The sequence below is a fragment of the Castor canadensis genome, chromosome 16, assembly GCF_047511655.1.
Source record: "Castor canadensis chromosome 16, mCasCan1.hap1v2, whole genome shotgun sequence".
Lineage (NCBI taxonomy): Eukaryota > Metazoa > Chordata > Mammalia > Rodentia > Castoridae > Castor > Castor canadensis.
In genome coordinates, this window is record NC_133401.1 from 79,995,616 (window position 1) to 80,011,500 (window position 15,885).

Consider the following 15,885-nt stretch of genomic DNA (forward strand, 5'->3'; position numbering starts at 1 on the left):
AGCCAGCTGCCTCTCTGCCTCTCTGCCTGCCTGCGGGTTGCACTGCTCAGTGTCACTGCGGCGCGTTTTCAGGGAGTAACATGCTGCACTGGTTCAGGCTTTGTCTTTAGTCTTTATTCACCCACACATTCATGTGCCTCAGCAGGGGGACTGCACCGTTGCCTGCCAGCCAGACTGTCCTTCTTGACAGTCTGCCGATGATAACTCTCCACCATTAGGCAGAGAGAGAGAGAGAGGAGAGAGAGAAAAGGAGGGAGGGGAAGGGGGGAGGATGCTCTCCGGCACTCTCCTATATTAGGTCTCTGCGAAAGCAGAAAGCTGCAGAGGCAGCCACACCAGCAGCAAGCTTTCGGGCAGTGATTGTAACTTGTGGCCATGAACACCGTGGTCAGGATGACTGTGAAGAGGCAATTTATCACTTATGCATAGAACACTCTAGCTCTGCTAAAACTGAGAGCACAAACACCCCTTTTTCTCTAATTAAGACTCTTGCATCTTTTTGGCTCTCAACACTATCAAGACACTGCTACTACAGGTAAGATGCAGTTAAGATTTCTCTATTTGTGACATCATTACACCTTAACACACTTGAAACTATGCATACTTTTTTTAGTAGGATGCCTAGTTGGTGTTGAACTGATACCCCATCCTCCTTTTTGTTAATCTTCTTTCACATTTCTCAAGAAAAACTGTTGTTAAGTAAAAGAACAACTAAATTGGTCCTAAGAGGAATCTACATGATGGTTTGCATATCTAGGAGTTCCATATTCACAGTGGGGAACTTGAACTCACACTGTGATCTGGGATGCAATTCATAATACACTGTATTTCAAGATGTACTGAATGACTCACTATTATTTGCATAAGACCTAATCTTTTCCTCGCTATAGCGTTGTGTTCAAATGTGCTTAATTTCTTAAGTAGTCCTTTACCCTCTAACTTTTATAGTTTGTGGGAACGTTGGAACCAGTGACAAGGCTCATAACTTAGGGAGTTTGATGAAATGATCGTAATGTGGAGGTAATCTGCTCATTTAGAAACATGTTCTGAGATAATCTTTGCCAAGCAGATGTTATCAAGAATTCATATGTTTACAATTAACAGGTAGTATAAATGTGAAATGTTTATGAGATTAAGAGAAAATGCAAAGATGTTGGTAATTCATATAATGCATAATACCATTGAGGCTTATAGTTTTTTTTATCTCTGTCTAACTCACATTTTCACCTGTCATTTTTTTTAAAATAAGATAGTCTTTTAGGGGAGGTAAATTGGTATTGCTGATATTGCTAGGAAGACTAGTCACAGTTGTGTGTTTGTGTTATATATATGAGTCTATAGAGAATAGAAGTATTGTCAACAGGTTTGTAAAATTTTTTTCTCTGCTTAGTTTTGATAAGAGCAATCTGTAGTCACTTGTAACTTGATTTGAGTTCTGCTGGCCCATTCAGGGTTTTAGTAACCTGGAAGCATAATTTCATTTCTGTGTATGATCACGGCTAAAAGCAATGGATAGATTAAATCATAAAACCATTTTACTCAGCTCTTTAACTTAAATACATTTATACATGTGTGCATGTGTTTATATCTATATACTACCCTTGTGTGTCTGGGAGGTTCTTTCTGTTAACCGTATTTTATATAAAAGATGCTCCTAATCAAATTCCCTATTTAAAGTATTTACACACTTGTAATCTGGAATCATTATAGAGACACTTAGAGTAATTAATGACTTTAACTCTGACATAAAATAAAATATGTAGCATAAGATTAAAGCAAATCCTAGCAGAACACATGTTTGACAGTGAATATTGTGAAAATAGAAGCATTTGCATGCAAAAATGCATAATTCATTGGAAGACTTGTGATTCTTGTTCCTGTACATGACTTACTTCATTTTCCAATTTCACTTACAAAAGGTTTAATTCCATGGGGAGTGTATGTAAAATAGTCAATTGACTAAGGATGTAAAAATTAAAGGAAGAAAGAATTGTTACTGTAGTGACTTTTGTAGGACTGTTGCCATGAATGTAAAGAATTCATTTTAGAGTCTCCTAGAGTGCCCTAAAAAAATCAAGGAAACGTTGATGTGAAATGTATCTAATATGCACAATTATTTGGACATAGAAAGTGAGTAATAGAGTAAAGAGAAGTTTTGCAGTCTGTAAGAGCCAGAATATTTTCAGTAAACAGAGGAAACTATACTCCTTCTTTGATGACTGGCAGGAGACAATGGTATCTAGAGTAGTATTTCTCAGGCATGAATGAAATAACCAAGGTCAAATATAGGTTAAAAATGTCTAGTTACTCAGTTAACATATTTGAATATGCAATTATCATAATTGTATCTTGCCTAAAGAGTTCTTGGAGTTCAATAGTTAAAAAGTTGCTTATGTTTAGATTTTTAAAAGTTTATTAATATACACACTTATTTGATTCACATGACTCTCAAGAGTTTTCATTTGTGAAATGTATGTGCCCACTAAAATGGTACATGTGCTTCTGTTTTGAAACTTTTCAATATTAGTTTGAAAATAACTAAAAACTATTCAATCTAGTCATCTCTTTCCCTAGGGAAAGGGATTCTATATATTTTTCTTTGATATATTACAAAAGCACCAACTTTGTATTTTCATACATCAAAGTATTATGCCTGATTTATTGATTTAGAAGCATTCATTGTCATGTTTATTTTGTTTTCATGTCTCTGAACTTTACAATTTTTCTAACCATGAAAGAACTTTTTCAACAATTTAGAAGAGTAAGTTCATAATTAATGGCATTTCCAAGGCCCAGAGTTGGAAACTATTATAGTCAGAAGCATTTTTTAATAATAGGAAATATTCTTCCTAATTAATTATACTTATAAATAATGACTGTGCATGTCATTATTATGACATATACAAATATATGTTCAGTAATATATTCCTGTTTTTTTCCAGTTGTCTACTGGAGAAAACTTGAAAAAGTTTCCTTTTAGTGTCATTTTAAATTGAGCTAGATCACAAGTTAGAAATTTATTTGAATCTTTTGATTGTATCAGGTTAGATGATACAGTCATTATTGTACTTTTTTGACATTGCTGTGTTTTAATGTGGTAAAAATCATATTGGCTGAGAAGAAACTTGGTTAAGTTACTTTTGAGGCTTTGTCTGCCATAACAGTAGTGAAAACAGAAAATTTTTTATTTCTTTGTTATTTGAGAGGGATTTCAACTCTATCCTAAGCATGTATACTCTATCAATTATTTATAATTTGCTGAAGTTTGTTGAAGTATGTTCTGTTTTCATTGATGTGACATTGGTCTACTGAGTTATTCCTTGATTTTCTACAGGAATTTTACTTTGGTAGGTCTATAAAATCACGTGAGTCTTTCACTGGACTAATGGACTATTATTTTGTATTACCAAATAAAAAAAAATTACAGACCTTTTCCATGAAGTCATTAATGTTGAAGCAAGGGTAGAAATAGTTACAACTAAAACATTCTGAAATAACAAGGAAGAATAAGTAATGAGGGACCTCCAGCTAGTTTTCTGGCTCAGTCACTTCATTTAAAAATATCTCTAGACTATGGTGTAGATCCTAGAAATCAATCTCCTTGCTGGTTTTACTGACAGAGAACTGGCAAGTAGCAGCTTCCTTATATTGGCCACAGGTACAAGTGGAGGTTGGCCCTTAGGAAGCATTTTTTTGGACTGTAATACTGTGTTTCAAGTAATCTAAACATAGAATACAACAGCCTGTCCAAATAAGTCAAGAATTTTCATGATTCTAAGAGGCTGACTGCCTATTTTGAACTCCATTGAAATCTACATCTTAAAAGTGATTATCACATGAGACTGAAATAGCTATACACATTGAATAACAAAAAGAAAATCTGATCTCTGCATTATTTTCACCAAGTAATTAATAATATTTCTATGTACATAATGCACAACCACCATTAAAAATAGTAACAGATACACCTTGTTTCAAGGAGTTCTGATATAGGAACTTATTTAACACAATAAAAGGCAAAATTTTATAATTATTATTTATTATTAGCTTTCAAAATATTTTATCCAACAGTTAGTAACAATACTTTTAAAGAACAACTATATTTAGATACATTAAAGCCCACTAACACTAAAGAACATCTTACTAAAAAAAAAAATAAAATAAATTCACCAATCTTTAGAAACCTACCCCACTCACTAGACAATGTAAGGTTGATTTGAACCACAATTTCATGAGTGTATGTATGAAGTCACAAATAGAAAGAATCTTAATTTGAAAGCAGAGTGCCCATTCATTTATATTTCTAAAACGGTGTATATACAAAATGGCAAAGCCATCTTAATTTATACATTGGCTTGGATGTTATAACAATATACACAAGTGGTAAATACAGATGCACACACATAGGAAGGTTAGATTGTTGGGTTTGTAGTGTATGAAAGGCAGAGATTAAAGAGTCTTCCTTAACATGATCTTCATTAGATAAAAGGGCTCCTGACATTTCAGAAAAGTTCTGTTTAAATTAGCTCTCTGTGTTTTTCTTTAATCTGCACAGGCAAATACTAAATGCTTTAAGGTTCCTCTTAGAAGGTAACAGATTCCAATTAATTAGTGTCTGCTGACTGATACATACATTGTAAATACAAACCATAGGGTTCCAATAAAGAGGTTAATTCAGGGATCAATACTCTCTTTTAAGTATTATAAGAAAGCATAGTAAATATTAAGCAATTATATAATGAAAGCACATTTTATTTTTAATTGTGATTAAGAGAGATTAATGCCTCAACAGGAAGTATGTAACTCTTAATATGTGTTTAATGAACACACAGTATGACTTGAGATGCTTGAAAATTGATACTTCTATGGAATGTAAATAATCATTTATTTTTCACAGACTATCATAAAAATTAGATTTTCACATATTTCTATTATTGTTCAAACTAATTGGAACATTTAATAATGGGAAGTATATATGACAAGCCTTTTAGTAAAACTACTTTGGCTTAAAATATCCTTTTTATTCATAGCTCTATTTCCTACAATAAATTCCCAAATCATATGTTGAGAATACATTTCTCATCCTCTGTAACACCTAAAGAATGTCATCGCCATATCTTCCTTTTTAAAAACCCAGGTCTTCTAAATGATGTTTCATTTCTAACTGAAAACATGTGGTGAGTCCAGATGTTCAAACACGATCAGTCCCCACAGGCTTACAGTTACAGGTTGATTCAAGAATGGCTATGTATAAATATACACATCAGAATCCTAATTTAAAATGAGAACACAGGCTGCAAAGTGCATAAAAATGGTACAAGGCCACAGTTAGCTGTGTAACTTCCTCGTTCAAACAAAAACGCATTCTCTACCCTCTTATGGTATCACATCTGATATAGTCAATAAATTTTTATAAAAGTTTTACTGTATACATGAAATGATAGTAGAGACAGCAGTAGTATCTGAGTGAGGACTATGGTTTGCGTAGAACCCCATTTCAAATAAATTTTGAGTGATATCATTGGTCCAGTTAGGAAGTTCCAGAGCTCAAAGTGTTTAAAATGATACATTTGTCTAGTTATCTGCAGTAATTAAAGAACAAAGGAAAAAAGTTGATTAGAAAAATAATAACTTAATTGTTTGATTTTCTGACAGTTTATGAAAACCTCAAACTAACAAGAAGAAAATCAGGAGAACTTTCCCTATGGAAAGCTAGACTTGCTACCTAAGGATTTTTATGATGCTTTGCTAGCTAATTTATCTAGACAGATAAAACAAAAGCCAGTGGTTCATGATAGAACAGTGAAAACAGCAGACAGATTTATGATCCACAGGGCGACTCTCCTGGGACTCTCCATAATTGAGTTCTTAAAAATTACGCATTTCATTGCTTCATATTTCCCTTTTTCTATCTTCCTTATTTAGTCACATTTTCAATAGTCTGAACAAGGGTAACAAAACACATCTTCAGCATTTTCTTAGTTCAAAATTTATTATGCATGTTGTACTCAGATCTCCTAAACCACTCAATAACTTTCCTTCTAGTCAAAGCACTGTCACAAAGCCAAGACTGTAGGTTGAAATAATCAACAGAAACTTTGCTGTTAGTGATTGGTGTGTGCTGTTTATTTCTACCTGGATGGAAAAGGAAAAAGAATACTTTCACTGGTTGAGGGTCATGTTAAAAGCACTAGTCATACCACTTAATTACAAATGACCCTGGAACACAAAGCATTTGAACCATCTGACCTTACTTATTCGCAGATATCTATATCTATATCTATATCTATATCTATATCTATATCTATATCTATATCTATATCTATATCTATATCTATTGAGATCTCTGACAATTGGGAATAGCTTGCAGATGAACAATACAGACTAGAAATGCTAGAAAAAAATAAAAATTAGGCAATCATAAAAGTATAAAAATAAGTAGGTAATAGTCTGCTGTATCACTTACTATCATCAAGTATTAAAAAGGTAACACTAATCAAAAACATAGGCACACAAATACAGACTGAATGCGATTCCATTCACAAAGAGACATATAAACGAACATAGGATTAAATCAACTTCAGAGCACTCAGGGTAGAACATACTGTATAGCTGTAATAATTTTACAGTCTCTTCCTATTACAGTCATGGGGAGTTGAAAGTTATCCTTGGATTTCCACATGTGGGGGTTGGTAACCCTAAAACCCTTGTTGTTCAAGGGTCAGAGTCAATCCTCTGAGTTAAATTTAAGTCAATCTCCTTAAATCAATGAAGAGTAGATCTTACAAAGACAAGGGGATACATACATGTACTGCAGAATTCCATATAAGATATAAAAATAGTCTTCCCATAGAATGACTGAGAAGGGGATAAAGAAGTTGAATATATTTGATTAACTGCTCTCACTTTTTATACATCAGCATCTACAGGTCCTTGGTCAAAGTACAATTGAGGTATAATGTAGGGAAATACTGCCTGATCAAAGGGAGCTTTCATATTAACTAATAATTACTACTGTTGCATCTGGCATCATCACTAATGAGGAAAGTTTTAGGTTATGCCAGGCTAAAAGTATGTAAAGTAATGCATACTTTACATGCATTATCCAGTTAAAAAATTATATGAAGTCAAAATTAGTATCCATGTTTAAAAATGGGAAAATATAGTTGCTTTAGTTAAATGTCTTGCTCAAGGATTCTCCTAACTTGGGAAAATCAAAGTCAGAATTGAAAGGTAGCTCTGCACATCCTTCAAACTCTGTAAACAGTAAGAATTAATGCTAACTGTATTATTCTAAGAATTTGCATGCTATTTAGCGAGGCTTAACAATGTACATAACACCTAATTGAAAAACAAAAAGGAATCAACCATAACAGTATAAGACCCAAGGGATTTAAAAAATTTACAGCACGGTAATCAACTCAGGAAACTAATCCTTGCTGGCTAACAGGCTAATATTCTCTCTCTCTTCCTCTCTCCCCCCTTCCTTTCTCTCCCCCTCTCCCTCCTTCTCTCTTCCCTATGTATTTTACAAGTCCACAATATCTATAATCTCTTAAAAATGTTGAAACTGAACTAAGTGTGATTCTCCTTTTCATTCCCAGAATTTATGAAGTAGTTATTTTCAATCAAATTGTCTAAATCACGGAAATGTCAAAGCATCAGTGTGTGTTGTCATAAAAATGAGAATAAGTTCTTATTGTTGCTTAGTGCCTCTAGCCAAAAACAATGTATCTACTATATTTAAGTCGGGCTGGTTCATTGGGCAGCACTACTATTCCCTTGAACAGTAACAAGGTTTTACAACGAGTGCCATCTGCGAAATGTATATTACGTCGTTATATTTGCTGCATCTCTTCAGTTAAGGTCAAAGTAACTGATTCAATGTCAATCTTCACCAGATATTCTTACTTGAATTCCTTTGGAAATCAAGGATGCTGGTTATTACATTATTTGTTGAATCACTTCATCTTATAAAGCCACTTAAAAAGCACAGATATGGAATTCACAGACATATCAAACATTTAAACTACAATGTCTATCTGCATTGAAATTATGCTAAAAGTAGATTGTATGGGAGAGTTTCTAAATATTTGCCCATTGTGCCTAATTGGTCCTCCAATTTAAATCTGACAATCTGTAATCCACGCTATTTAAAATAATGGAACAACTTTACAAGCCATTATTCCTGTCATCCTTACTGGATGCATTTGTGTTTGCACCTACCTAAGAAGCATGAAGCCCAAACTCACAGTTCAAACCCCAGTACCGAAACAAACCAAAACAAAACAAAACAAAGATAAACAAATGTCTCCACATGGAAATTTTAAGACTTACTAATTGACTTAGAAAGAAATTTGAAGGTTATAATAAATATCTGCATTAGGAGAAATTTAAAAATCTACATCTAACAAAATTCAATATTTTGAGAAGAGGATTTATAAGAGGCCATGTTATTGTTTGAATATGAAATAATACCACACAACTCGTGTCAAATGCATCACCTCCAGCTGGTGGCACTGTTTTTGGGAGGTTGCAGATCCGTAGGAGGTGGACCTAGTTTGAGGTAATAGGTCACTAAGGTCAGGCCGTTAAAGGCTATTCCTGGCTCCCATTCTTTGGTTCCTATCTTGTTTTCTGCTTCCTGTCCTACATGAGGTGAAGAGACAAACATGGAACCAAGCAACCATAAACTGAACTCTATGAAACTGTGAGCCGAAATAAATCTTCCCTCCATTTCAGTTTTTATGTTAGTTATTGATCAGTGATGTAAAAGTCACAAAAATGGTCCACAATGGAGAGCTATGATTTAAAAGTAATTCCAAAATGAGACATGTTGATACTGTTCCAGGCATGAGGGGAGGAGAAATAAAGGATAATGATGGAGGGGACGAATTCAACTATGATATATTGTAAGAACTTTGGTATATGTCACAATGTATCTCCAGTACAATAATAATAATTTAAAAAAAAATCCCAACTTTCTTAAATTTGCTGAAAATATATTTACAGAGAGTCAGAAACCAAGAGTATTCTGATAACACCTGCACTAAATGGTTTTGTATTATATCATACAACAATTACTTGTATGTTTTCAGGATTTTCAAGATTGGATTAGTTTACTGGCTGTATTTAGATTGTTTTGTCTTTTGATGGGAAAGTTTCCCATGGTTTTGTCTGTCATAAGCATTATTACTGTAAGACTACATGAAGGGTAGATAGGATGTCTGAGTGAGTGAGTACTTAACATTTATACCTCCCTTGACAAAACTAGATGAAACATTACTAACTCCTAGCCCTTGATGCTGTTCTAGACAAGGTGACAGTCACAGTTCTTAGCTGTCAACATGTTAAGTAACAAGAACAAGTTGATTGTCTATTTACAGTCCCAAATGATTATTTTGGTTTGCAAGCATGAAGTCAAACAGCTGCAATTTCAAGTCCCACACACATTCATCAATGTGTAGACCAATAATATAGCAGCAGTGCTTGACTACGATTCACCTATGCACATGAATCACCTTGAGCACTGACTTAAAATGTTGGTTTATACAGTGTATAAATGTATCAAAATATCACATTTGCACAATAGACTTGTGTCAATCAAAAATAATGTAAAAATCAGGAATAAAGCAATAAAATAAGTGAAAGTGTTTTATATTGTAATGAAAGGTGTAAATAAATATCCATGTTTAATAGTAATATAAATAAATACCCGAATAATTAATAGGGAAATAGAAAATCTGTGAAGAGGAATTCCATATCTATTATCTCAATGCTCTATTCTCAAGATAAAAGAGTGTAACTTCCACTCCTTAAGCATTGGATATTCTTACTCAAGTTTTTTCATATAGTGTGATTGAAAAGAAAAAGGGAGAGGAATTTTTTTGTGGGGAAACCTAACAAACTAAGTCAATCAGTAGCCTGTGTTTCAAATAAAAACAAATCCAGAGTTAAAGAAAACTGTGTCTACTATAAAATGTTCTAATCTCAGGCAAACATTAAAGAGCTTTTCCTTCTATAGGTCTAGAAGGGATAATCAGTAAGTCAGGAGGAAAGGGATGTTATGTGCTATAGGCTGAATTGTATTTTCCCAAATTCATATGTTGAAGTCTTAGCCCCTCACTGTATCAGAATTTGACTGTTTAGAAGTAGGTTAAGAGGTAATTAAGGTGAAATCAGTCCCTCATCTAATCTGGTTGTTGTCCTCATAAGAAGAGGAAGTTTGGACAGAGATAGACATCAGGAATGTGTATACACAAAGGAAAGAACATGTGAGGACACAACGAGATGGTAGCCATCTGCAAGGCCTTAGCAGAAATCACACCTGCCAACACTTGACCTTAAACTTCCAGCTTCCAGTACTGAGAATATAATTTCTTTTGTTTAAGCCACCCAGTCCGTGGTGTTTAGTCATGGGGACCTTAGGAAACTAATGCTTTGGGCAAACAATGAGGAATGGTGTTGTTTGATAGGAAATGTGTCTCACCATGGTCAGGTTATTCTCCAAATAAGCTAATAAGGGAGGCATGTTCTGCAATGTGGGGTTTCCTGAGGACTGGGGAAGTTTAGGACAGGGAGGAATCTTTACTTAGTCAAGATAAAGGAAGGATAAGAGGTGAGTGATTGAGAACATTTGGTCAAACAATTAATCATGTTGATAGTATAAGCTTTTGCTGTGAAGATATGAGCATGTTGCTTTATCTTTGTGATTTTCCTCCCTAAATCCCTAACCAAGAAAAAAAATTGACAAGTCCAAGTTGATGATATTCTATAAAACCCTGACTAGTGTTCCTCAATACTGTTAAAATCATCATAAACAAAATACTGAGAAACTGTCAAGTTCAACAGAAATCTAAGAAATGTGGTTTCTAAATAAAATGTGGCACCCTAAATGAGATCCTAGTGTAGAAAGGAGGCATTTGATTATGAACTAGAGAATTCTGAATAAAGTATGGAATTTATTTAATAGTATTTATGGATATCGGTTCATTAATTGTGACAAAGGACCATAGTAGTGTAAGATGTAATAGGTGAAATCAAGTGTGGCATAAGTGGGGGTTCTCTGTACTAGGTTCACAACATTTCTGTAAATCTAAATCTCTTTGAAAATAAAAAGTTTACTTAAATTCAGTGATAGTATTAAAAACAATGGGAAATCTCAATGAGAGTCTATTTAAAGCAACAAAATGGGACAAATCATCATGAAAAAGTTCATATCAGCCTTGAATGATCAGCCTTGTCTAATTATGAGACACAGTTTAATGGCCTCATGAGGGAATCATTAAGTCAAAGTATATCTGCATGTCGAATTCTATGAAATTAATATCAAATTCTATTGAAGTAATGTTTATTTACTTCATGTAAAATGCCGGTCAGAGCACAGAGACTAGAGTGTTAACTCACATGCATTAACTTACAGATCCCTTTTTCCCTCGTCTCAAACTGTCCTCCATATGGCCAAATGGAATCACTTTACCAATGCATTTCTCAGGTTCCCCTTGATGACCACGGTTTCCAGGGGCTATTATGGCAGTGTCCCTTGCTGGCTCAACATTAAGACTTCAAAATCCACCATATCAATCAACTCATCTGTCATTCTTCTAATTCAGAAAATTATTTTATATTCTTGTAGTACATACAACACTGATGTAATCCATCTAATAAGTATCCCACTGGTTCCCTATACAAAATTCCGGTAGCTGCAGTATAACTATATTTTTAATACTTTACTCAAAAAAAGATGGTTTTTTTTCTTTCTGCCCTGGTAGTCTTCCCTACATACACAAAGAAGTGAATGCTGACTTTTTCAAAGTCATAGGAAGCATTGTCTCATTGCAGTGTTCTCATTGATGAAAATACTTCTATGAACCGTTGTCAAATTAGAGTTATCTCCCACTTAAGAAATCACCTTGCGAAGATACCATAGAAATAGCTTTTGTACTATAGATTTGAAAATTTTATCGTACCCTTCAGTGGGCATTTGTATTTAATTCTGTTTTGCTTTGAATTTAGAAAGAAAGTTATTTTGCTTTCTTAAGGATAATCAGAAAGAGAGAACAAGAAGAAAGCTGACTTGGCAAAAGATAGTTATTCATCCTACTATTTGTTATATTTGATACTTGCTTCATAATTAAAATGTGATTGGTACAGGAAAAAAATCTCCCAAGAATAATAATGCTATTATTTGATAAGAGTTCTTTTCCTTATTCTTTGAAAAATGGCTCAAGCTGGCAAGTTAGAATTATTGCAGCTATAGAATTTTATTTTGCTCAGGTTCAATAATTTAATGTGCTTAGCCTTTTGGAAAATGAATATAATATTTCAGTAGCTCAAAAACATGATCTGTACGTATGTATTACACTTATAGTTTAATTAGGAAATTAATGAGATGTGATTGACAATCTGATTGGTGAGCAACTGGGACAGTGAATTTCTATTAACAGTTGAGTTTTTCTCTTCTGCCTCTGTATTCACCCAACCTCATAGTATAGAAATTATTGTACTGGACACCTGCCACCCTGGCCTTTGAAAATCATCCTTCTGTAAAACCACCATGTTAATTATAGTGAAGAAGTACTGCTGGAATCAACTATTTGTGAGTTTACCTTGGGAACACAAACTATGAAACAGGTTAAATGTAGGTACTAACTAGGTTGGTAAACTAATTAACAGAAATAGGGTTTGCTGCACAGAGCAATATTGTTTGTTTAGGGTTTCTATTTTATAAGGGTTTCAGGAATCTATAATATATGCATAACTATTACTTGTGATATTGTGTGGTATATGGAAGAGACACACATTTTCAGTTCTATAATCTTTGCTTTGAAAAGCAGAACTATTTGCCGCCTCTTAGATGATTCATGAACTCGGTGATGTAATTACTCTCTGAGACATTACTGTTTTCTTTTATCATGTAAACTTCTCATGATTTATTGCAAGTTCATATTTGAGAGACTTTTCCACACATAGACTTCCATCTGTGAGTCTTGTTCCCATAAACATCATAAATTCTAATGGTAGTCATATCAGATGCAAAGATTGAGTTGACAGGGCAAGGCAACAACCTGCTCAATTGTTTTGAATAACCAATATTCCATTGCTAGATTTTGTTTTGCTATTATTGAACCAAGTTCCATTATTTATAAACATTATATGTTAAATCTAGTCATTAAATGACTTAATGTGGATTATTTACATTTTTGCTAAAAGCTAGCAATCTTATCAAGACAATAAAACTTGAAACACAAATACCAGCAAATACACTAGCATTTTCTCACTCAATCAACAAAAATACTGTTAATAAATACAGAAGGGAAGCTAATGAAAAGGGTGTGGAAATTATCATGAACGAAATTAAATTCATCACCAAAGAGCAATGGTAATTTGTAATTTCTATGATGTAAGACAACCCAATACTGTGATTATTCTAGAATAAGGCATTTGTCCCCAAATGCTACTACTGTGGAAAATGAAGTACATCTCTCCTTTTAAAACATTGAGATGGATGATTGGAATATTATCTGTTTGGAAAAAGAAGTGATTATAATTATTTTTTCCTATTAGACACTAAATATATATGTATATACATACATTAGTCATAGCAGTAGTGGAATTCTTTTTTGTGCCAATGGTTGCTTTAGATCAGTAGCTTCTTGAGACAGTGCAGGCAAATTAGAAAGGGAAGTAGCAGAGAAGTTCAATTAAAGGAAGATTGAGCCAAGTAAAGATCAATCCAAAACGAAGAGTAAGTGTTCTGAGTAGATAATGTAAATCAATATAAAAAATGATTTTCCTGTGAAAGTGTGATTTTTCAAGCTGCTTTTCAGGAAACTATTTGTTGTGTGAATTAATATCCTTGTATTTCTTTCCAAGAAGTTTTCAGGGAGCATATTCTTGAGCTCCTCTTAGTCATCTTTTCAATTTTAATGCAACATGTTCCAAATATTATGTTGTATAACTTTCATTCCAAGTTCTAGGGTTTAATAAACACTTGAGCACCTTCTATGTTCAGTCTCAAATGCGAGGTGCTGGTAATACAGAGGTGCACAGTCACTTAGGAAATGACTTAATTAGTCCACAGTCAGCATACAGTCATGCATCACCCTGTATTGAGTGAATGATTAAAAATTCCCAAATAGATTGTGTCAATACATTGATGTGTGGTACAACAAACCAAATGGCAGGGGCTTTACAGATCCTTTCCTCCCTAAACTTTGGGGATGTATGAGCTGTTGCCACATTGTAGCTATTACACAGGAGATGACAGAGATGAAGGAACCATCATCTCTAGCTCATGCCTGGTGCTCTTACAGAAGTTCTTATCAGACCTAAAAGCTGTGACTTATGAAAGCTTCCTCTCAAAACTCACTTGGAATGTTGAGCTTGGAGTTCTAGGTTTGACCCAATCTCTTTCTTACCAGATGTATTTTACATTGAGAAGTATTGTCATAGTATCTTTTTAAGATGGGGACAACAATTACTATTTCCTGGTAATTTGCTGTGAGAACTGAATGTATGTGAAGTCCTTGTTGTCCTTAGTGCTTCACACATAAATGTAGTAAGAATGAATAGGTTCTCTTTGCGTAGTGTGGCTGGTTTTCAGTGCTTAATTTAATAGAGTGATTAGCCGATTAGGTCAATTATACATGATGAATTAAGAGGTCTACCTCACCCCTGTTAGAATAGCCATCATCAGCAACACCACCAACAACAGGTGTTGGCGAGGATGCAGGGAAAAAGGAACCCTCTTACACTGTTGATGGGAATGTAAACTAGTACAACCACTCTGGAAAAAAATTTGGAGGCTACTTAAAAAGCTAAACATTGATCTACCGTTTGATCCAGCAATACCACTCTTGGGGATATACCCAAAAGACTGTGACACAGGTTACTCCAGAGGCACCTGCACACCCATGTTTATTGTAGCACTATTCACAATAGCCAAGTTATGGAAACAGCCAAGATGCCCCACCACTGACGAATGGATTAAGAAAATGTGGTATCTATACACAATGGAATTTTATGCAGCCATGAAGAAGAACGAAATGTTATCATTTGCTGGTAAATGGATGAAATTGTAGAACATCATTCTGAGTGAGGTTAGCCTGGCCCAAAAGACCAAAAATCATATATTCTCCCTCATATGTGGACATCAGATCAAGGGCAAACACAACAATGGGATTGGACTTTGAGCACATGATAAAAGCGAGAGCACACAAAGGAGGGGTGAGTATAGGTAAGACACCTAAAAAATTAGCTAGCATTTGTTGCCCTCAACACAGAGAAACTAAAGCAGATACCTTAAAAGCAACTGAAGCCAATAGGAAAAGGGGACCAGGAACTAGAGAAAAGGTTAGATCAAAAAGAATTAACCTAGAAGGTAACACACACACACAGGAAATTAATGTGAGTCAACTCCCTGTATAGCTATCCTTATCTCAACCAGCAAAAACCCTTGTTCTTTCCTATTATTGCTTTTACTCTCTCTTCAACAAAATTAGAAATAAGGGCAAAATATTTTCTGCCGGGTATTGAGGGGGTGTGGGGGAGAGGGAGGGGGCGGAGTGGGTGGTAAGGGAGGGGGGTGGGGGCAGGGGGGAGAAATGACCCAAGCCTTGTATGCACATATGAATAATAAAACAATTAAAAAAAGGTGAACTGGTCCTTCAACATCTTAGAATCATATGCAGGTACATATGTGTGCACACATGCATTTTATTTTGAATGTGAATATTTAAAGATATTAAATGAACCAATATTCAAATGAGACCTTAGTCTTTGACAATCCTTAGAGAAATTGAAATCACCTTTTTCATTAGTGAAAGCAAACCTTTTATATTTCTGTCTTTTAGAGTATTTTTAGAGGGTGTTTTGTCATTGTTA

The 15,885-nt window shown here is 34.3% G+C and overlaps 1 long non-coding RNA gene across 1 annotated transcript in view; it reads left to right on the forward strand.

Annotated features, from left to right (window-relative positions):
• The first annotated feature begins 258 nt into the window (after nt 1-258).
• LOC141418232 (uncharacterized) overlaps nt 259-15,885 on the forward strand; it is a 131,464-nt gene continuing 115,837 nt past the window's right edge. The window contains exon 1 of the long non-coding RNA XR_012442920.1: nt 259-535. This is a non-coding gene — a long non-coding RNA (uncharacterized lncRNA). The remainder of the gene's footprint in view (nt 536-15,885) is intronic.